Source organism: Numenius arquata, chromosome 7, assembly GCF_964106895.1.
Source record: "Numenius arquata chromosome 7, bNumArq3.hap1.1, whole genome shotgun sequence".
Classification (NCBI taxonomy): Eukaryota; Metazoa; Chordata; class Aves; order Charadriiformes; family Scolopacidae; genus Numenius; species Numenius arquata.
This window is the reverse complement of record NC_133582.1, coordinates 55,039,980-55,062,512: the sequence shown is the minus strand read 5'-3', so window position 1 is coordinate 55,062,512 and position 22,533 is coordinate 55,039,980. Positions and strand designations below refer to the sequence as shown.

At 40.8% G+C, this 22,533-nt stretch overlaps 1 pseudogene; it reads left to right on the top strand.

Annotated features, from left to right (window-relative positions):
- The first annotated feature begins 1,948 nt into the window (after positions 1-1,948).
- LOC141466806 (dynein axonemal heavy chain 11-like) lies at positions 1,949-10,670 on the top strand (annotated as a pseudogene).
- The last annotated feature ends 11,863 nt before the right edge of the window (positions 10,671-22,533 follow it).

The window sequence follows — 22,533 nt, the reverse complement described above, 5'->3', positions numbered from 1 at the left end:
CGACACCTCTTCAGTAAGGGATCTTATTCAGTGAATAAAAGGTGAACCTAGTATAACTCATTCTTTCACCTGGAAAATAATTGATTTGGAACAAAACATTTAGTAGGGTTACCTTAAAAAATTATTTTTGTCATTTCAGTCATCAGCCCTTCCCTATCCTTTTGTCACTGTCAGTTATAAGTATGTGCATCTTCATAGTTTCTTAGGATTTAGTGGTAAGCTATTTCAAAAGATGGAAAAGTTAACTATATTTAAGGAAATTATTGTAAGAACTAACAGATATCTCATTAAGAGTTGTTTGAAAACTTTCCTAAGTTTGTGGTAAGTAATATAGACAGACATTTACCCCTAAGCCACAAACTCTTCAGTACAGCAGTGAGCAATCTACTGGTGTCTGCTGCATATGCAAATGAAACTGCCAATTAAGAAATGTTCTGTGTATTCTTCAAATTACGTATACAATTTTGGTGTGTTCAATCATCCTCATTTTGTTTCTTAAGCTGCAGGCACCTAAAGTTTGGTTTGTATCCATTTCCTATACCGCCAAGATCAGGTACTACCCATCTTGTGCAATCTATTTATGATTTTTTAATTCAGTTTCAACAAACAGTTGCCTGTTTGAATCTGCTGTACAGTAATTGTCAGCAACCCATCTATTGGAAAGACTTTAAGGGTCAGATTCTGCAAAGTGTAGAAAATACTTCTACTGATTTGCTCAAATCTGTGCTCCCAGAGGGCTGGGCTTGACCAAAACCTCTGCTAGAAATTAAATTTAGAGCGATCTCGTTTCCACACTTCTTTCTATGACTTGGTTTGCTTTGTGCATTGCATTTAATTTACAGTGCAGGATTAAAGCCCTCTGCAGCGCTTTGTGCTTCAGTGAACTTGAGCCAATAAATGTGAATAAAATTTCATGCCAGTCCATAAGAGGATATGATGGCACTGTTAGGACCTGGGGCATTTGGTTAATAAATCATAATTTATTCCTGCAAAGATGCAGTTCTATGGCTGCTGCAGTCATACTGAGGTATAGTAACTTATGAAGAAAAACACTTTTATAGCTGGTTATAGAAAGGACTTTGAGCAGACTGATCTATGAGCTAAAAAATGAAAAAATACTTAGGAATATGAAATGAATAATAAGAATATTTCCTATTTCTCTAGTGTGTCTTTCCAGTTTTCCCATGTAATTTACTAACTTCATCCACAAAGATTTGCTGCACCTCTTTGAGGCACTGCTGCTTCATGCAAGGGCAAACTGGATCAGAGAGTTTAATTACTCCTTGAAGAATGAGAGCAATATACTTGGGAACACGACCTGAAAACAGCTGGCCATTTTCCTCTGCATCTGCACATCGCTCCACACGGGGCCGTGTGCTTACAGCGCCTGTATCGCCTCGCATTTTTTGATGTGAGGGTCAGATTCTGATGGAGATGTCCCCATAAGACTGGTCAAGGCAGCTGCTCTCACTGTCAGAAGGTCAGTCCAGCAGAGTAGATTACGACCATGCTTTTCCCCCGCTGCTTGCTGCCGAAGTGGGGTTCTCCAACCTTGTGCTGCTGTTGGTTTTCTCAGCTGCCACGTAGCTCACCGCTTGCCATCTCTGGCAAGTTCCCAGCCCTTTTGCGTAATATGAGGAGGAAGAAGGCTAGGAGAGAGATAAAGTTCTGGTCCATGGTGACCTTGACACTTCAGGTGTCCCAGAACCTTAGTTCTAATGTGCTGGGAGAGAAGATAAACTGTCTCTTTCAAAAATTAAATTAAACCAACTGATGTAATTAAATATATAAAATAAAATATATAAAACTAAAGAAAATATAGCTCACAAATGCTATAAAACAGCATTTCTTGTTGTGATTGTTTAAATACAGTATTTTCCTTCCCTCTGCTAGTCAGTCCTGGCCAAGCAGCAGAACTCTTTCAAGACTGAGCTCGGGCCGTTGGAGGATGACGTGCTGCTCAGCCACCCAGGGCAGTTTCTTCGATGACTGTGAACTTGTAGAGAAACTCAAATCAATAAAGTCAACTGCAGCAGAAATACAGCACAAGGTAATAACAATTGAACTATTTTAACAGCTTAAAGTCCCCTGTAAAATGTGTATTATTAATTATTTTTAGTCAAACATTTCTATGAGGTAGGAATGGTCAAATTCCTGTCTGTCCAGCAAGGGCTGTCCACCCCATATTCACAATTTCATATTTATGGTATGTAGTTGTCACATTCATTTTTTTCCTTTTGATTTAGGTGCTTGAGTTAGTACTCATAAAAGAAATAAGTGTCAGCATGAAATGTGAACCATTCATATGTGATTGCCATGTTTTCACAGGTGGACAGGCATATTGCTGCAGAGGACTGTCGTTCCCTAGTGTTTATCTGAGATAAGACGCTTGCTTACCTTAAATATTTACTGCTGTCTGAAATGAAGTCAGTTTGCTAGAGTTTATCCATATTCTTTTGTACAGCTAGGAATGTTTTGGTAATCGTGTGGGATAATCACGTCACATTAAAAGACAAATGAGACAAATGTCATCCTATATGTAGCTGAGGTCAAAGAAAATGAAGCTCAGACTAATATGAGGAGAGCATTACAGACTCACAGCCACAAGACTGTCCATTCTTTGCTTCGTTGGTAACAGCCTGGGAAGCATCAACCCCATCGAGCAGTTTTCACTGAAGGTAAAAATGTATCTTGCTGATGTGGTTTCAAAGTGCGAGGAACAGAATTTGCCTCCAGGAGTGATGCCCAATATATTAGTTATTACTTGTACCAGATGTTTACATTTGCAGGGCTGCATGTCCGATCACAATGTGATCTCCTGCTGGTCCCTAACATGGTCCGTTCCCACGGGTCTCTGTGTTGGCTGTCTCCACTCTGAGGGTGTTTTCTGACTGTGCTTGTACGGTTTACCTTCCTTAGGCCATCCCACAGGGCTAGGTAGGAAGAGTATTGAGGGATTCTGTATAAACAATTCACTGTGGCAAATCTACCAGATGATCCGATGAGAAAGGGAGATTACCCACTGCGAAATTACCAGCTTTCTTAGGTGAGAGGTTCTGCCTGCTGAGTTAAAAAAGGAAGCAGAAGAGTATTGTCATTTGCAGTCCTCACCCCTGGTTTGCTGAAAGTTTCCTCAACAGCCTGTTGGCAGAAGTGCCTTGTATTTCAGACTGCTTAGGCCAGCTCTTCGTAGAAGCCTACGGTCAGAAACCAATTATCTTACGAGTAGAAAAACAAAAAAGCAGAATTCATATAAATAAAAATAACTGTATTTATTTTCAGGCCTTCAATGCAGTCTTCCACAAAGCAATTAGCAAGCAGAAAAATCAGGGGATATTCAGCATTGTATCTCTAACTGGACAGAAGCTATCACATATTCAACTTTTCTTTTCACAAGCCAAGGACTTTTTGAAAAGGATAAGCTCATTTTCCTGGCCCAGACAGCTTTTCAGGTGAGGAACAATTTCCAGATCCATGATGCTGATACTTGCTGTGTTTGCTCTTTCTTCACTAGAAGGTGATCCCTCTGCCCAAACCAGTTATCTCATTAACTTGCGGCTGTGCAGTTTCTCACACAGTGTGACTGCTGCTTCAATATCAATAATAATTGCAGAAATTCCAAAGATGCTTTTATGTAATTCCTTTCGTTTAAAATGCTGCAATGACTTAATGAAGCTACTCTGAGGATAAACAGCATGACTTAGCTGCTTGTGGTTGGATAATTAGGGTTGAAACTGGTGTGGCATGTAAAATAAGAATTCACTAAATAATACATATCCATATAGCATTCAGGCTGTAATTTTTCTTTTTAATTTCAGTATATGTATGCCCTGGGAAAAATCAGGGCTCAGTTGTACTGAGTGGCAGGTTTTGCCCTGAAGAGCTGGCTCCAAAAGAGGTTGTATCACAGAGCTGGTCAGTAGCAGAGGTTGGAATTAAACTACAAAGCAACAATTTGGGAAGAAGGTAAAAAATTATAAATTGAGAGATCTGATTCAAGGGGGGGAAAGAAAAAAGAAAGCACTCTACGTAGTGTATAAAATGGGAGTAAGAAGCAGACAGAAATGCCTGGAAGAGAGAGGAGAAAAAAGGGGTGGAAAAAAACTGATGATGATTTTTCAGCATTATGGTTGCAGATGGATTTATTCACATCACCTTGGTTTCTAGCACTGTGTTGCTTAACTTTTGTCTTTTTTTGTAGCAGTGGTACTAGGATAGATCATGAAGAATGGAAATCTGTGCCGCGATTGAAAAATAAGCTCAGTCACAATTACAGATTAGACAGAAACCAGAGTAAAGGGCACAATAAACTTCTGATTTATTGAATACATTTTTAGATAGAGGAGGAAAGATGCATTTATATCAGAAAGGAGAGAGAATATATGGCATCATGGCAAAGGTGTGTCTTTTTCCCACTATATGTGGTTAAAGTGATAAAAGAACTAGAAAACCCCCCTCATGGAACCTGAGGAGTTTTCTTCAGGATACATACAGCTCATGTGACAGAACTGATTCTGTGTAAAACAACACCTAAAAAAAACCCAAACAAAAACCAATAATAAAAACCATTCGGGATTTGCAAATTTCCCACAGCTTTGTGACAGCTTGCAATCTGAAGAGGGCTTAGAACGGTGATGGAAACAGCTGTGCACTGTTGTTCTTCTCTCTATCCTCCGAGACGTAAAAACAATACATAGACATAATTAGATGGAATGCAGAAATTTATACTTTTTTGTTATCATTATTAGTATAAGATAATTTGTGGGAAGGTTTATTTAAGGCTAACTTCATTGTGCAAGACTTAAATTTTTGTGTTTGCTTATGTTCCCACAAGCTAAAGAAAAATAACTGCTGTTGTAGGTTAGCTCACCTTAAAATTTGGGTGAATTTGTTTTTCACTACATAAATGTATTATATATGTCATATGTATAATATATATTATATATATATCTATAATTTTTATATATAAGAAATATATATATTCAGTTATATTTTCTGCAAAGAGTTTTTTCTGACAGGTGTTTGGTTTTCAGGGTGTCTTTTTTAACAGGTAAAGTTCAGCTCTGTGTGTGTAGAATAGTTTTGAAAAAATTTATCACACCCTTTAATGACTAATATCTAAGAATATAACTCCATTTGCAATAGATTTCAAATAAACATTTAAAAAATATGTAAATTCTTATAACTGAGTTAAAAAAAATGCAACTGTAGGAATTCTTGTTGCTTTGAGCTCGTTTCTCAGTAATAGTTTGAGCAGTGAATACTTTAAGGCAGCAGTGGCTCTGAAGCAAGTCTGATGACCTTTTTCAATTTTGTATGCTGCCAAGGTTCTTCGAAGAAGTAAAGAGATAGAACTCCTTGAATTGGATTTCCCTCTTTGATTCAGAGTTGAACACGCAAGGGTCCCGTTGACTTCGTAACTACTCAGTTATGGAGTGCCATTCAGGCAGGTTGGGAAAATTGCTTTTCAGTTCTAAATCTTTTTTGATGTTATTTCCAGAGGCATGCTACAACTAGACAAATTCTGATGAAGTCATTAATTCCACTGTAATTTTTAGTAGAACGAGTGATGCTTTCAAAGAGTTGTCTTCTTTGCTTTTTGAGTGCATTTTTCCTTCGACATCATGTACTGTGCTCTGTGAGGAAACGCTGTTTTATCCTAGTTCATCCAGTCCCCTAAAAATACAATTTTGATCTTCGTACCACTCTTTACTATGGTAAATGTCCCATACAAGGTTTCCAGTTTGTCATATCTTGGTGTTTAACAGTAATACTGTTGATTTGCTATTTTCTGTCACGTGGCCCCTATCCCACAGAGAAACAGGAAAGATCGTTTTCTGTCTTGCTTCACCACCTGCCTCCCCTTCTTGCCTTCAGTTCACTTCCATGGCAATTTCTTTGATGAAACAACTGTTAGACCATCTCTGTCAGCCACTCAAGTCTGAGAATGCTGCAGGCTTGAAGCTTGTATTGGGGAGTGTTTTTGGTGTTTAGTGCATGGTTTTATGTATGTATAGGAAATTTGTGGAGGAAAAGCTTGGCTCAAGCTATGTGGAAAGCACAAGGATGGACTTAGCAAAATCCTCTGAAGAGAGGGGTCCAGCCATTCCTGTTTTTCATTCTGTCTCCAGGAGCAGACCCACTTGAAGATACTGAGACACTAGGTAAGCCTCTTATTTGCTTCTGGTGCAAGGACCGCTCAACTGTCCTCCTGTTAAATAAAAAAAAAAAAAAATTGAGCTCAGAAGTGGAGCATGCAGGGCTAGAAGTGTAGATAAATGGATATACAGTTATACGCTTGTGTGTACATGGCCATAAAGACATACTTGTATGGGTGTATTTTTACCAGCCAGAACAAAGCCTTGTGGAATCATCTGTCACTACGATGGAGTATGCGTTACTATGGGAAAGTTGGACACAGTTTATTTTCAACAGAAGATTCAAGTTCTAAAGTTTCTTCCACCCCCACCATATTCACGGTAAATAGGGTGGATGAAAAGTGTAAGGCCATAAGCACTACGGTATGAGGAAATTTTCAGGCCGAGCATTCCTCTGCTTGGCATAATGCAGGTTTCCTTTGTACTGTTTTCTACCTTTTGACTAGATGAGGGCCAGAGGGCAATTTTCTCCATGCTCATGTAATCTTGTGCCCCCTGTGACTAAATAATGGTCATTATACAAACTATATTCAATTGTATAGGGCTCTGTGGCTTTATACTTAGCATTACTATTCCCCACAGACAATAGTGAGAATACCAGGTTAATACAGCTGTGACCTCACTGTGCTCAATTTAAACTCAGGCCTCACAAGGTGAGATGCTTGTGCATTTACCCACTGAACCAATCAGTTAAAAAACTGATGTGATATCTACCACATGTTGCTCCCTTTTTCATAAGGGAATTGCTCTGTACCCCCTGTAAGAGTTGCTAAAGCTCAGTAACAATGCCGAGCATCTATCAAAATGTCAAAAGGTTCATTATCTTAAAACCAAGGGAACAGATTTCTGCAGGCTTTTTCTAATACCAGCAATAAGGCCACTGTTGAGAGCTCGCAATTTTGCTGTTCAAATTGTAAGGGTTTAGTGAAGTGCTTCAGAAGAAGTAATACGTATTGCACAAGTGATAGTGAAATTAATGGGGGCTTTATCATTCTTTTTCCTTTCTGCTCTGCTAATTTTCCTATCTCCTCCCCCTCTGTCAATCACCCTTCCCCAATTATTTCTTTTGTAGGCAAAAAGCTTGGGTTTACTATAAACACTGGAAGACTTCGTAACATCTCTCTAGGACAAGGGCAGGAGATGGTTGCAGAGGAGACACTAGAGAAGGTTTCCAGCCCTGGCTATTGGGTCCTTTTCCAAGTGAGCATCAATCAACCCTTCTGACGGGGACAGTCTCCTCAGTTGGAGGGACATTCCCAGGACAGAAACAAATACGCAGTGGATTACAGCAGCAGTTTTAAACAGCTAATAATCTTGTTCCTTTTTGGTTTTGCCTTTTGATTGTAAGTGGATAAACATCATATTAATAGAGTGTATGTCATCTTTTGCTGAACACTGTCCTCACCCTCCTAGGAGGAACAGGAGAGAGAAACCAGAAGTCCTGTGGTGTGTAGCTAGGACTGCCCTCAGGCATATGCTTCCCCTGTATAATTAAGAGCTCCTGTTCCATTCAGTGGGCCATAATGGAGACTTTCATGCGATATGCCTGCCTCTCCTTTGGGAAGCTGTATAATTAGCCCTGGACTGCTGCTCTTCTGAGATAGCAGCCATGGCTTTGGCCAGCATCATATAGACCGAGAACCCACTCAGCAGCGGACAAAAAGATGTGTGCGATGTCCTGGTGAGCTGCGGTTCCCGCTCAGTAACGGAGCGGATGGGAGCACTGCCATTGATCATGCTCCTGAAAGAACATGCTCCCCTCCCTCCTTTTTATGCTAAATAACTGATGGATATTTGTAGCAAGCCCTTTGCTCTTAAGCCAAACAAGAAATGCGTGTTCCAGACCTTGATATTAAAAAAGTCATGGGGATGGGGTGATTCCCTCCTCTTCTGGTTTTAACCTCAGCAGTCTTTGGTGGTCCACCGGGTTGCCTGGAATTAAGAGATGGGCTAGACTTAGTGTTGTCTGACGGCTGAAATAAAATTATCATGGGATTAGTGAGGGGCCTTTGTGTCCTGGGTGCTGTGCAAACAGGCACAAACTGAACCCTTCACCAGTGAAACTGGAAGAATTCTTTAAGCAGATTTCGCACAAGTAAACCAGTCACACTAGTCTGAAAATAACCTTGCTGTTCTGCTTGTGAGTATGGAAATGTTGTCTTGAAGGAAACAGCAGAGTTGGTTTTCAGGGGAATTTCAGAGTTCTCAGCTGCTCTGGGGACAGGGCAAAAAAAAATGGGAGATGACAGAAGCCCTAAATCAGCAGTGTTGTGTGTCTGAAGCCAAGGGGATAAATGGGGAACATCTGAGAGGCTTCGGGTGTTGGAGACTACACAAAGATGCGGGTGCTAGAGCGGGTACAGAGGAGGGCAAGGAAGCTGGTGAAGGGCCTGGAGCATAAATCGTACGAAGAACGATTGAGGGAGCTGGGACTGTCTAGTTTGAGGAAGAGGAGAGACCTCATCACTCTCTATAACTACTTGAAAGGACATTGTAGAGAGGTTGGTGCTGGTGTCTTCTCACAAGCAAATAGTGATAGAACAAGAGGGAATGGCTTCAAGTTGCAACAGGGTAGGTTTAGACTAGACATTAGGAAGAAATTCTTCACTGTAAGAGTGATCAGAGACTGGAACGGGCTGCCCAGGGAGGTGGTTGAGTCACCATCCTTGGATGAGTTTGAGAGTTGTTTAGATGTGGTGTTGGGGGATATGATGTAGGGAAAAACTTTGTAGAGTAGGGTAGATGGTTGGACTCATGATCCCAAGGGTCTTTTCCAACCTGAATGATTCTGTGATTCTATGACCAAATCCCAGATGGCGCTAAGCTAGCTAGAGCTGTGGGATTTAGGTGTACTCAGCGCTTCTCAGGCCCCAGTCTTCTGGGGTTTGGTCCAAGACACATATATCTTTATGTTTAAAAACAAATCCTGGAGCAAAAAGGTGAAGTATTTTACTATGCATTTTGTTGGAGGCTAAGGGGTGTATAATTAGATATTAAAAAAAAAAGCCCTGCTATTCTGACTGACCCAGGAAATACTTTAAAAATTGCTTTGGCTTCAGACCTAGCAAAAACAGTTGGCACAGTGGTTGGTAAACTGGCAGAAGAAAGACTGACTTGAAATTTTTTAGTAGCAGGTTTAACTCTTCTGTCACTCTAATTTCTCAGTCAGACGTCTGATATATTGAATGTTTATTTTGTTATTATATTAAGACTTGAATCACCACTTCCACTTTGCAGTGGATGGATGTAGCCTATATGAAAATGCAGGTGCCACCAGGCTGCTGTCATGTGATGTGATATGAAAGTCTCCTTCTCTTTCCATTCCCCTGTTCCTTTTTCCACACGTCAAGGGACGATTTGGGAACATCTCCTCAGCCAGCCTCATGATGAAGTGATGCAGCAGTCAGAGCGTGACTGACATGGCGTGTTCCTTGGCTGCTGTATAGGGTTGTGATTCCTCTTGCGCTGCACAGAGATGGAAGCCAGGGTAATCAGCAGCTTCTGGCACAGCAGTGAAGAGCCAGAGAGAAGCTGCCTGGCCCAGCTGCAATTTGAGTCAAAATGCTAGCACTGTAACAAAAAATAGTGGAGTCTGGGCTAATGGAAGGGTGAAAAGAGCTGTAGCCCAGCCACATTTTAAACCTTTCTCTTGATATTCCAATATTTCACCAGTAGGTGCTCTGGAAGCAGATTTTTCCATTATAACTCACTTCTCTGATCTATCAATGATTTTCCACTGTCTTTATATATTACAGGCCTAAAAGACTATGAGGATCTGAAGCGATATGAAACATATTTTTTAAGTAGCAAGGAAGTTGTAAAAATTTTTCTTTGTCTAGCACTTCTTCAGTCTAGCTCCTGATGTGCATTGGACATGTTTTGTCCTAGGTCCCAGTTCTACAGGGAACTTTGCTGGCTTTTCCCAGCTTCCTGCCCCTCCTACCCTTTCCTGATTTCTGCCGAGTCGTGCTTAGCCTTACATGTGATAACACCCAGATCTCTTAACCTTGAGTTTATAATATTTTTGTTAGCTTCAGAATCAAGGCCTGAAACTTTAGAGGCTAATGGTGAAACCTCTGTTATTTCAACATATATGAAGAAATGGCAGTAGCTAAGAATCTTCAAGTTTATTCTTTGTATTATCAAGTTATTTAATAATAAAATGATGCTTTCAGTTAAGCAACTTAACTATTTTCCATTATAAAACCACAATAACAATGCTTTAAGGATGACAAATTTATTTGTTTTCCCACAATAACATTTTTGACTGGTTTTCAACAGAATATTTACCTAGCAGCCAAGTGGCTAGGAACCTTGGAAAAACTCCTTGCACAGTACAGTGAAGAAAGTCATCCTGATTCCCATGTCTTTATTAGTGCTGAGCCAGCTCCAACCCCAGAAGAGCACATCATTCCTCAAGGAACACTAGAAAACCCAATTAAATTTACCAGTGGGCGTCCTACAGGGACACTGGCGAATTTACATTCTGCTAGCTACAGTTTAACCAGGTAAAAGTAAGATATACTTTCTTTTTAAATTTATTTGTTTTAATTACTCCTTCCCCTGTGGGGAGCAGTGGTAATGTTGATGACTGCTTTGTAGGAGACCAGAACTTGGGATCTTTGAGCTTCTGAATTAACCTGACAGCTGCAGGGTACCAGTCCTCTGTGCCCTGCACTGCTTCTGTGTTTCCTGTTGATGTTGGACAGAAGAAAAGGCACGACAGTAATGCCTACATTTGTATTATTAAATGTACACATGCATAGGTATGCTTACAAAAATAGAAAATGCATTTATAGCACCAGCTTTACCCAGTGGTGCAGTCTTACGAAAAAAAAACTGCCCATGCTCTAAAGTCAGAGCTCCTTCATTTGATGATGGTACTCACGAACTTTGCTCAGCTCTAAATCTGGTTTGACCATGTCCATTCTCCCACAGGGTGGATTTATGTACCCAGATGTTCAGGCAATGGATCAGTACCCTGTGTATGAATTCCTCTAGTTAGGCATAAAGAAAGGAATTAATGAGCAAGGGTTATGCACTGTTTCTTGTTTTGTCTTTTGCTCTTTCCCTGTGTGAGGTTCTACAGAGCTGCCTGGTAGGTGGGAAGAAAGATGCAGGAGAAAGAAGATGTGAGAATGCGGAGGACAGGGATGTCACTGGACGTGTGTAGCCTCCGTCACTCCATATCCCTGGTTATCCCAGTCTGTTACTCTGAGGAACTTGTAGACAGATCTTCAAGCTTGGTGTAAGTCAACTTCCCCACAGCTGTGAAAGCACTGGAGCAGGAAGCTTATTTGTGTCAGCAAAGCAGACCCTGATAAAGGCAACCGTAACTGTAAACTTCAGCCTCCCAGCAGTGTATTAGCATGGATTTATTCGAGCACAGGACACATGGAGGCAGAGCTTGGATGTGGAAAGGGTAAGACCTCTGCTAACCAGTGCCTAGAAAGAAAAAGCTGTGCACAAAGAGAGCTGTGTTCAAGCTACCTTGGCTACAAATGGATTGATTTTGATGGTATGAGGTGATTCTTGTGAGATTCTTGTGAGAACGGAAGAATCACTGTGGGTTTGTGGCTAAACAGACAACTATTAATGCAGCAAATTTTTTTTTCTTTTTTTTCTTACAGCTTATTATAATAGTATTTTTAATGGAAAGCTGAAAAAGCTAGACTAAGTTTTTAATAAAGGCAATTCGTGTGCATTGTAGTCTCACTTCAGGCTGTGTTCCATTCAAGAAATATATATATATATATATGTATTTTAATTAGCTAATTTCTCAGCTTGATACTTCAGAAAACTCTCTTTTCTCCCTCATTATTTTCATCCATGGGTGTTTGTGGCTTACTACAAATTCCTGTGCAGACACTGTCTATAGTGCGTTTCTGGTTAAGGTATTTTAATTTTTTTGGAAAAACCCCCACAATTGTAATAAGAAAATCAAACTATGCATAATCCAGGTGGAAGAAAATTCATGTTTTGTTGTTATCTTCAGGTTAGAAGCTTGTGCTGTATTTTTTGTGGTTAAACTCAGGATCCTGACTTAAGGAGGGGTTTTTGTCAGACAATAAAATCCTTCACCTTTGCTCAGACTTTGCTACTTGTTCAGTTCAGGATGACCTTTTCTTTTGACAGCCAAGAGTTTATCTCCTCTGAAGTTCCTTCCACACATCTATGTTTTTATGGGTATCAAAAGTCATTTTGTTATGTCAATTACTTCTTAAGCTAAAAGGTAGAAGATAGAAAACTGGCAGAGAACCAAGAATGGATTTCTGCAGGTTTTGTAGGAAAATGGCAAACAGTTTGTCTCAGTAATTTGAAAACAACCTGAAGCCCTATGCAGAATCTCATTTTGTTGAGACTCTTTACTAACACTATAAATGAAAAAGGGAAAAGAAAAATCACTGAACTTCACTTTCAAACATGACTCTTTAGGAAACAGTCTAAGATTTGAAGGAATAGTACGCTTTTTAATAAATGTTAAACTGGCAAATTTTCTACTTAGGCTAAAGTCTGTGGGTGATTTATACTGAGAAACTACAGCGGTTATTCAGGTAATATTTATAGAGCTCTAGTTAAAGTCTCTATTTTTATTGGTTTCAGTAGAGCCACGGTTCTCTTTCCTCAGGGACATTTGGAAATAAAAAGGTAACCATCAACACTTTCGCTTCTGGGAATTACTGCAAAAACTACTTGCTTCATAGCCACTGATCACTAAGACACCCTTTTCTCACTCTCCTTCGAACTCCAGGCTTGTGAGTGCTCCCTTTCAGCAGCTGAGGCGGGTGCAGCTATCGATAACACTGCTGGTTGTTACTCTGGGTAAACTTATTCCTTTTTTTTCTTTTTGACAGGATACCCTTGAACTGTGTACCAGAGAAGGGGAATTTAAAGGCATCCTTTTTTTTTTTTCCTCTGTGCTATTTTCACACTTGCGTTGCTGGGAGACTGAAGTTTGGCCCTTGGGGCTGGAATGGAAGGTACCCGTTCAGCGCTAGAGATCTCACCGTCTGCATCGCTGTCCTCTGCCACTGTTGTAGAGACCCCCACGGAGATAGGAAGCAGTGGTCAGGTAACCACACACCAAGGTCATTTCAGCTCAATCACCTGGTTATACTGAATAAGGGGGACACTATTCCTTCTTGGAAGCTGTTATTTAGGTCGCTGGCATTATATGGTGCTGTTGCTGAGTACGAAAATAAACCAGATCAAAAGGGGGGGGGGGGGGGGGATGTTCGTGGGGTTTTTTTCTGGCAATGGATGCTTGAACTTTGTAATATAGGTCAAACCAGTTCCACATCAGCAGCGAAGGAGGAAAAAAATGCCCTTCATTATGTTAACAAAAACAGTGGTTTACATGTGCATATATGCCAAATTCATTAGGCAGGTAATGAAGCATTTGCACAAATGTAATTACATACAGCAATTCTGACAGTTCATAACACTGCATTAATAATCACTACAATTAGTTCTGATGATGGAAGCAATTTACAGCACGTCACATGTATAAATAATGGTGCATTTCCTGCATGTGTCATTATTATGTATTAAGGATGCCACCTTGTTGTGACTTTCTCAGTAATGTTCCCCTTGAGTCAAAGTTAAGGGTAGATGAGTGATTTTATTTCTGAGCTATGGCATATTTTACACTTGTATAGTTTAAATACTCAGTTGAGGTCATTTGTTTAAGTTCTGTATACGAAATGCCTAAATAAAAGCAATAATTATTTATTACTGAATGATATAGGATAGCGCTGAGTAGGTCCTCCCATTTTACTAATTTACTTAAGAGATATTTATAAAGAAAAAAAGAGAAGGAAATATCACCCCTTGATGATACAGTTTCCTCCATATCTCCCAACTAGTATTTACTCTTAGAAATTAATTTTCCTTTTTTTCTTTTTACCCCTACTGACCTTTATTTAGCTAATAGGACATGAAACTGTTTTTCCTTACTGTGGTACTTGGTGTCATAGTGAAATAATTGCTTAATTTTATAGTGATGATTTAATAATGCTTCCCATTTAGAAAACAAGTCTATAAAATCAGCTTATTCCAACCCTTAGTTTTCTTTGCTAATAAATCTAGCTGCTTTAAGCTCTGGTCTTTTCAAACCACAATTCATAAGCTGGAAATTAATTTTTCTAATTAATGAGAGGGAGGATTCTGATGGCAGGGAGGACTAGAAAGGTCTGTAAGAGCAAGAATTATTTCTTCTCTCCTCTTGGTAATATTGCTTATTGGCCCTTCTCATTGTGTTGGTTAGTGATTCATTACCCTGTGGCTTTAGGAGCATTTTTTTTAACATAGATATTGAAGAGAGAAAAGCGATAATAGTTTTTTTTTAAATGTGACTTTGTATGTATATATATGTATGTATGTATACGACTGTGTTTGTGTGTGTGTATGTGTATATATATATCCTTATATATATATATATATAAAAAATACAGAAAATTTCCCATCTGAGTATCCTTCAGGGACAATTGTTTAAGACACCTAGGAACTGACCAGAAAGCATAAACTGGGCAACCTGAGCTAGTTCATCAGCTAGTGGAAATTGCCCTAACTCCATCATCACTTGCACCAGTTTATGGTGGTTTGCTGGGAATATTTAATCTTGCAACTTGGTTTGACTTAACCCATTTTGCTGTTGCTAAGACAAACTCCACCACGCCAGCCTCTGAGAGTTAAGGTCTCCACAGGTGACATGCAAGATGCCTGATCCTGCCTCATTGTCCTGCTCTTCCCCTCCACATTCTGGTCTCCATCCATATTTCGTGGAGTTGTCCTTTGATGTTGTGAAGGGGATGGGACTCTGTCCTCACCATATCCACCCACTGAGCAATGGCTCAGTGGTTTTTTTGACCATTTTTCTGTAGAGTACGATGGCAATTATGCAGACCTGATAGGCCAAAATATTTCTAATGCAAACCCCTCATTTTTCTCACCCTAGCAGAAATGTCCCATTTATATCACAAGCTGTGATTATCCCAGTAGAATCAGTGCCCCCGAAGTGTGCAGCTGAGTGAACTTGTACTGAGTCAGAATGGTGATATACTCATCTAAAAGACAAAGGAAAAAGCCATTTCTTGAGATAAATATATATGAAATTAGAAAAACATTAAATGTGTTTCTGTTGCCAACAGAGAGAGAAAAGCAGGTTTATTCTAACCGCATGAATGTTTCATTCTAAATCCAAGTTGTTGGCATTTGTCACAGAGATTCTCTGTTCAGGCTTCTCATCACGAGCATGCAGCATTGCATATTATATTCCACTATATACAGTGGCCTTTTTTTTTCTTCTTCTTCTTATTTCATTCTCTTCAAACCAGTTTAAAAGAAAGATGGATTAGAGTTTCACATATTCAAATTGAAATAAACTTGTAGCAAGCAGGCTGGAATAGCTGCAGCTATTTAACTTGTTCTGTTCTGTCACATCATGCAATATTTAAAGCCTGTAATTAAGTTTTTATTTGAACTGTTGGGAGGCAAATACTGCCCCCAAGGGTGTAAAGGTTCCTGTCTGGAAAGGCTTCATCGCAAAACCAAAGGGTAGCAAAAAGAAGCTTCAAACTCTGGGAAGCCAAATAAAAGAGAAAGACAGTAGGTCCTTGAATAAAAATGTGTTACCACTGTTAATCACATGCTCTAACAGTGGCATTATGACTAGAGTTGTACAATAAACATAATGCTTACATGATGTGGTAGTAATGGGATTAATATTAATTCAATTTTTACCGAAGTTCTTGAATACATCCCAAATTCAAATAATGTAGAATTTCAGTTACTTAGCATTTCCTAGTGAGGAGACATAAAAGACTGCAATCAGATACAAGTTTTTTATTTCTCCTCTAAGAAAGGCACAGTAGGTTACCTTCCTGTCACTCGTGAGGATTATGTTTTTAAAAATCTGTATGGGAAAATACATGCATGCGCTCGTTAATGAGTTATGTTCTCTTATACCATGCAGTGTTTGGAAAATGTACTTTTCTCTTAAAAGCTTTTTATAAGGGATAAGGTAGAAAACATGACACAAGGCTCAGATGATACACTTTACACCGTTACTGAAATTTAGTCACAAACTTAGTATTTTCACTCAGGTATTTATAGATACCTCTCACTGGATTGAAATAAAAGCAATCTGTGTTTCAATGTAGTTATTTGCTAAACAAACAAAACCCAGCAGTGCGAATATATAACTGTGAAGCTTTCTGAGAGGAAGTATTTGAATTTCTTTTGTTTCTCTTAACAGTATTTATTCTGAGTAGCTTTGGTTTTGTCCTTTAGAAAACTGATTAGTTTTATTCAGCGATGCATTCTGTGCCCCCAGGTAGGTTCCATGGGAAGACCTGTGTTACCTCTTTGGTGAGATCATGTACAGTGGCCGCATCGCTGGTGCCTGGAACCACAACCTCTGCTGTATATATCTGCAAGAATTCATCAGCCTGCCTGTGGTAAGAACTTTCATATAAACATAAGGCTCTTGAACATGTATATAGTCCCTTCAGCCTAAGAGAAAGTCATCTTTCAGAACTGCAGCCTTGAGGGGAAGACCACAAGCTTTCTTGTCTACACAGCCCCACCTGTAGCAAGGTCTTGTCTGGCTCTGGAGGAATAAATTCTCCAACTTGTAAAGATTACAGTGATTCATCGTGAGCGGATTTTGTCTGCGAGGGTTTGTTTGGGACTCGGCCCATTGCTTGTTTAAATACTTCTGCAAGCACCCTTACTTGGCAACTTGAATTGTTTTGTAACACTGACTGGGTAGCCAGCTTAATGACATTAGGGGATAGTACATTTAGGTTTCAGTTTTTCTAATAAAACTATTCTCTTTTAAGGTTCTGCCATTTAGAAGGTCTGGGTGGGCATAGGAAAGTAACTTTTATGGAACTGCACTTTAACCAACATAACTGCTAGACTCACCAGTTACAGCACTCCAGAATGGCACTACCCTCAAAACTTATATTTAGTTGTATATATATTTATCTATATACAAGTTATATATTGTATGTTTTCTTCTCCGGATAAATAATAGAATGGAAATGTTATACATTTCCTTGCGTTTTCCTGTTTCCAAAATAGGGGAAACAGTTTGTAAGACTGTATCTCATTTTCCACCACCCTCTCACACATCCCTTTCTGTAGCTTTGTCAGATTACCAGCAGCTGATATACACTGAATTATTCAAATTTCATTACTGAGTTTTGGTCCTGGACAGCAGTGTATGTGGAGCATCCACGAGTCCAAGATGCAAGATTGCCAAGTTCCTTCTAATCAGAAACAAATGGTAGAATTTTTGAGGACACAAAAAGAAAATGTTGCTTTAACTTTCGTTCTAAAACGCCTTGCACGGAAACTACTTTAATCTATTTTCATATACGTACATTTATATAAGATATGTATGTATATATGGGGGTATGTGTATATATATATATATAAAAAAATAAAAAAAAAAACCAAAACAACTGGCTGCTTCTCCTAAGCTGCTGAACTAGTCACTTTAGAGAACTGATTGTACACAATTTTCTGAAAACAGCCAAGAGATTTTTCAAGTGCCCTTTCCAGACCAGTTATTTTTCAGTGTCCAAAGGTAAAAAGCTTATTTGGGAGGGGAAAAAAAAAAAAAAAAGAAAATTAGCATGTTAGGTGTGAGCAGGCCACTTGCAGAGCCTGGCTAACTTGGGGAAAGTGCACTTTTCCCCCTTGGTGAAGGTGGTGAGCGAGATGAGCTTGCTGGTGTCTCCTCAGTCCCTAACGAGTGGCTTTTCATATGTCAAAGAGCCACACTCAGATGAAGGCAATTGGAAGTAACTGCTCAGAAGAAGATGCCCAAGAGTAAGTTGCCATGGAGATGGAAAGGCTAAACACCACTGTACTCCTGACCTCGGCGGAGGCTGATTTCTCCAAATGACAGCTGAGGTCGCGGGGGCATGGTGGGAAGCTCATCCTGCTGGCTCCAGCTCTGCCTCTAGCCTATGGATAAGTAAAGAATTACTGCTTCCAGTTTAGGCAGTCCATTAACCTTCACAAGCCTGAACTTTCATTCAAATAATTGTAAAATAAGTATAGGTGGTGAAACCTGAGCAGAATCACTGCTATTTGTATGGCCTTTGGAAAGTTTAGGGACCCAACCCCGAGCGCGGATCCACTGGTATTTTAAATAGTGAGATAGCTTTCCAAGCTTTTTGCAGTAATTAGAAAATGTTAGGGCCCCAAATTACCAGCAAAACCAGAAAAATCATTCATTGCCTGGCAGCCAAATGAATGCAAACAGGATGGCAATGCCTCTCATCAGCGCTGGAGCTTTGTGTTCGCTGGGGAGATTGCCTTCTTTTTTACCTATTCCCATTCCTGATGAGTTCTTTTAGCTATAAATTCATTCGATGAAGTGTGTTAGAATAAACCACTCTACGTCAGCTTTGTTATAGCTCATCTGGGATCTGTCGTAAGGGCAGAAGGGGGGGTGAGTGCCTGCTATGAACCCCCGTAGCCCGCAGCCTCCCTCTGTGTGCACGACTCCCAGGAATACGGTAAAACCCGATGTAAGTGCCAGCAGAGAGACTGGTAAGTACAGATTGTCTGAGAGAATTGATCTTCCTCTCGAGGTGAATAACAGGGCTTTTTTTTTTTTTCAAAACCACTACTTCAAAGCAGCGTCTTAAGACACAGTTTATTGTGGGTGAGGTTAGTGGTGCAGGCTCGGGCGCAGGTAAATGGCTGGTTGCAGAACCAAAATGACTTCAGAAATAAGTGCTTACTGGTGTTATTGTGAGCAGCAGCTTGTTGTTGACTGTTCTAAATGCCAAAAGCTGTTAAATTTTATTGTGATTTTGTGGAGTGGACCCTGCATTAGGAAGAAATAGCTCCTGTGAAAAGTACCACTTAGAGCCAGAAATATTTTTCAGCAAAAACAACTTGCAAGTCTAGTTTAAATCCCAGACAGCTCTATGACAATAACTTCAGAGAAACTCTTTGAATCCAGTGAAGTCCTTACAACACAGGAACTGGGGGAGCCTGGAAAATAAATGTGATTGCTACAGCTTTTGTTCTGTCCTGTCGTCAGTAGGGATGTAGCCCCCCCCCAAGAGTACATCTCACCAAAGGAGGGACTTTTTATCAGGGAGTGGAGTGATAGGGCAAGGGGTAATGGTTTAAACTGAAAGAGGGGAGATTTAGATTAGATCTTAGGAAGAAATTCTTTCCTGTGAGGGTGGTGAGACACTGGAACAGGTTGCCCAGAGAAGCTGTGGATGCCCCATCCCTGCAGGTGTTCAAGGCCAGGCTGGATTGGGCTTGGAACAACCTGGTCTGGTGGGAGGTGTGTGCTGGATACTATAAACACATAGATTAAATGCTTCCATCCGAAAGCTCTGTACTACGTGGACTGCACCCCAATGCTGAGATGGGATACTTGACAACAATATATTATCTCTTCAAAACTATTTTGGAAATGCAACCTATTAATTCATTTGCAGGAGAGGGATCAGGCCAGTCTACAGAGGAAAAGTTCATCATCTGGTGTATTGTTGGTGCTGTTAATGACATGTGGAGTATACATCTCACTGTGTTATTTCAGTAAGAGACTTCATTTCTAGGAAAAAAAAAAAAAAAGGATGCATCAAATTAGCAAAGAGTGTTAATAGTAGTGATGTTAATGTGCCAGCCTGTGCAACGCACTGCTCTACGGAGGCATTTGGACCAGAGGAACATCTAACAGACTGTTATGCTGTGCTTTGCAGACTGTTTCTTTTTCACTTGGAATTTAAGATGGGGTGAGGATGAATCTATCTTGCTTTTTTTTTTTTTTTTTTTGGTGCTTTTATAAGCAAGTACAGCAACACCAACTGCTTAAAAAAAGCTATGGTTGGTTGAGTGGTGAGCCTAGTCTTCACCTCTGTGCTTTGCTGCAAACTCCTTTGGGTAAATTGGGTAAATTCCTTTGGGTAGTTTCCCTGCTCCTTCCTGCTTGTGCCAAGTGTAGGAAGTCCCTCCCAGCCTCCAGTCCTGGCTTCTTTCTGCCACGTTCACAGCACATCCTAGCAGTGATGTGTAGGGTCTCCATGCTGGGAAGAGCAGCCCGAGCAGAGTCCTCTCCCACCGCCCCCGCATCCTGCATCCTTGATCTGAGCCAGAGCCACGTGGCTGCTCCAAGAGGCTTCCCTTGCAAGCCTCTTGTCCCTTGACAAGGTTTTCAGGGATTTTTTTAGTTTTCTGGTAGTCTGAAGAGGTGAACTCTGGGCAAGGCTGTCTGACCATCTCTTAGCCTCAGCACCTCTCTTGTAGCATATCTGGAGTTGAGCAGAAAAATAACATTAATACCTATAAGCTATCAGATGCTGGGTTGAACGGCCCAACCCTGATACAAAGATAAGCTTTGTCACTTAATATGGAGTTAACTGGGACACTGTAGTTCTGTTCACAGTCAAGATATCTCAGATACCCAGATATCTTAGTGCAGCCAAATTGATTTCAGAAAAATGTAAAAGGCTGGGTTTTAAGCAGTGCTGGTGCTGTGCTTAATAGATTAAATGAATAAAGGATGAACAGGAAAGGAAAATTTAATCAGAAATCTCATCTAGTTCTGTTATCAGACCCTTTCTGTGCCTTCCTTTCTGAGTGTAGACCTGAGAAACTGTCCAGATGCCCCAAAAACTGGCATATCATGAGACTAAGCCTTCAGCTCCTCACCCTTACCAGAGTGTCCCGGTTTGAAGTAAAACTGAACCAATTTTCTGTTCTGTAACTTTACATCCTAGCTAGGCCTCCTCTAACTCTCTGAAATTAAGGGCATATTGTGGAGAAAACTGCTCGTTCTCAGAATGATAAGCCCAATGTTTGTGCTCCGTGCCAAGGAATGGTGTGCAGGGAGGCCCTTGCTTATACTTATTGCTGTAACAACCAAGGGCAGCCCATTCCGTTATTTGCCCCCTTAGAGGGTCGGAAATGGAAAAAATGTAGAGGGGTCACATCGGTGGGGAGGAGTGGACAGGAGAGGTGACCCAAACCTGGCCAGCTGGGGTATTCCATCCCATCTGCCCCATGCTCAGTACAAAAGCTGAGGGATCAAAGGGTCAGCCCTCTTCCTGCGATGGCCGACGTCCAGAGAGGACTCTGTCTGTTCATCTGCCTTTGATCCCGATCTGTGTGTTCCTAACTCCAGAGCTGGAATCCAGTTCCCATTCGTCACTGAGTCCAGTCTGGGACTTCCCCAGTGCCTGCTGGGGACGTGACTGTCATCCTGGGAGCTTGATACGGTTTTGTATATATTGTATCTATTTCATTATTTTCTTCTTTATTTTTATTTTAATATTAATTCTTCATTAAAGTAGTTTAGTTCATTCTAAACTTCTGAATCTCCTTATCTCTTTCTCTCCTCTCTCCTCTTTTTGGGGGGGGGAGAAGTGGGGGGGAAGGGCCATCTGTCGGTCCGGTTTTGGTAAAGTTGGCCGAAACGACAACACAGAGCTTATTAAATTTCCCCTTGACTGCCACCCTTGTTCTGCAACTCTCCATCCCTTTTCTTTACTCCCTCCTTTTCCTCTGGGAATTCTTTTTTTTTTGTTTGTTTGTTTTCTCTTATCACCATCAGATCACGGGGGTTTTGCGGGAGGGAATATGACAGCTCGGCATGCAAGTAGCCAAACAACGTTTCATTCCCTGGGAGCAACTTGTGCTTTTCATGTTTGGTTCCTGTCCGCTGTAGTGCCTGTGGACAATTATATACGGCATTCATCAGTCACCCTGCCAAAGCCAGGGCTGAAAGGGAGACTGAGCTGCATTAATGTTGTGATTTCAGTTCCTGCTCATTAGTACTGTTATGAGCTGGTTTTCATTTGTGTTCTGTCTCCGTTCCAGAGCAGGCCTGCAGGGAGGGAGAGAGGCTCTTTTTGGGGGGGGGTGACACGTGTGTGCATGTGCCTGTGCTGTATTCTGCCTAATGCCCAAGACAGTAAGGGCTGTGGGCGGTGAAGTGGGGGGGAGACAGAAGCTATTAGGTACTATAGAAATACAAACTACTAGGAGAAACTACCTGGAACTACTACCTGGAGAAACTGGCTGCCCATGGCTTGGATGGGAATACCCTCTGCTGGGTTAAAAACTGGCTGGAGGGCCAGACCCAGAGAGTGGTGGTGAATGGAGTTAAATCCAGCTGGCGTCCAGTCACGAGTGGTGTCCCGCAGGGCTCGGTACTGGGGCCAATTCTCTTCAACATCTTTATCAATGATCTGGACGAGGGGATCGAGTGCACCCTCAGTAAGTTCGCAGACGACACCAAGCTGGGTGGCAGTGTTGATCTGCTGGAGGGTAGAGAGGCTCTGCAGAGAGATCTCGACAGGCTGGATCGATGGGCCGAGACCAACGGGATGAGGTT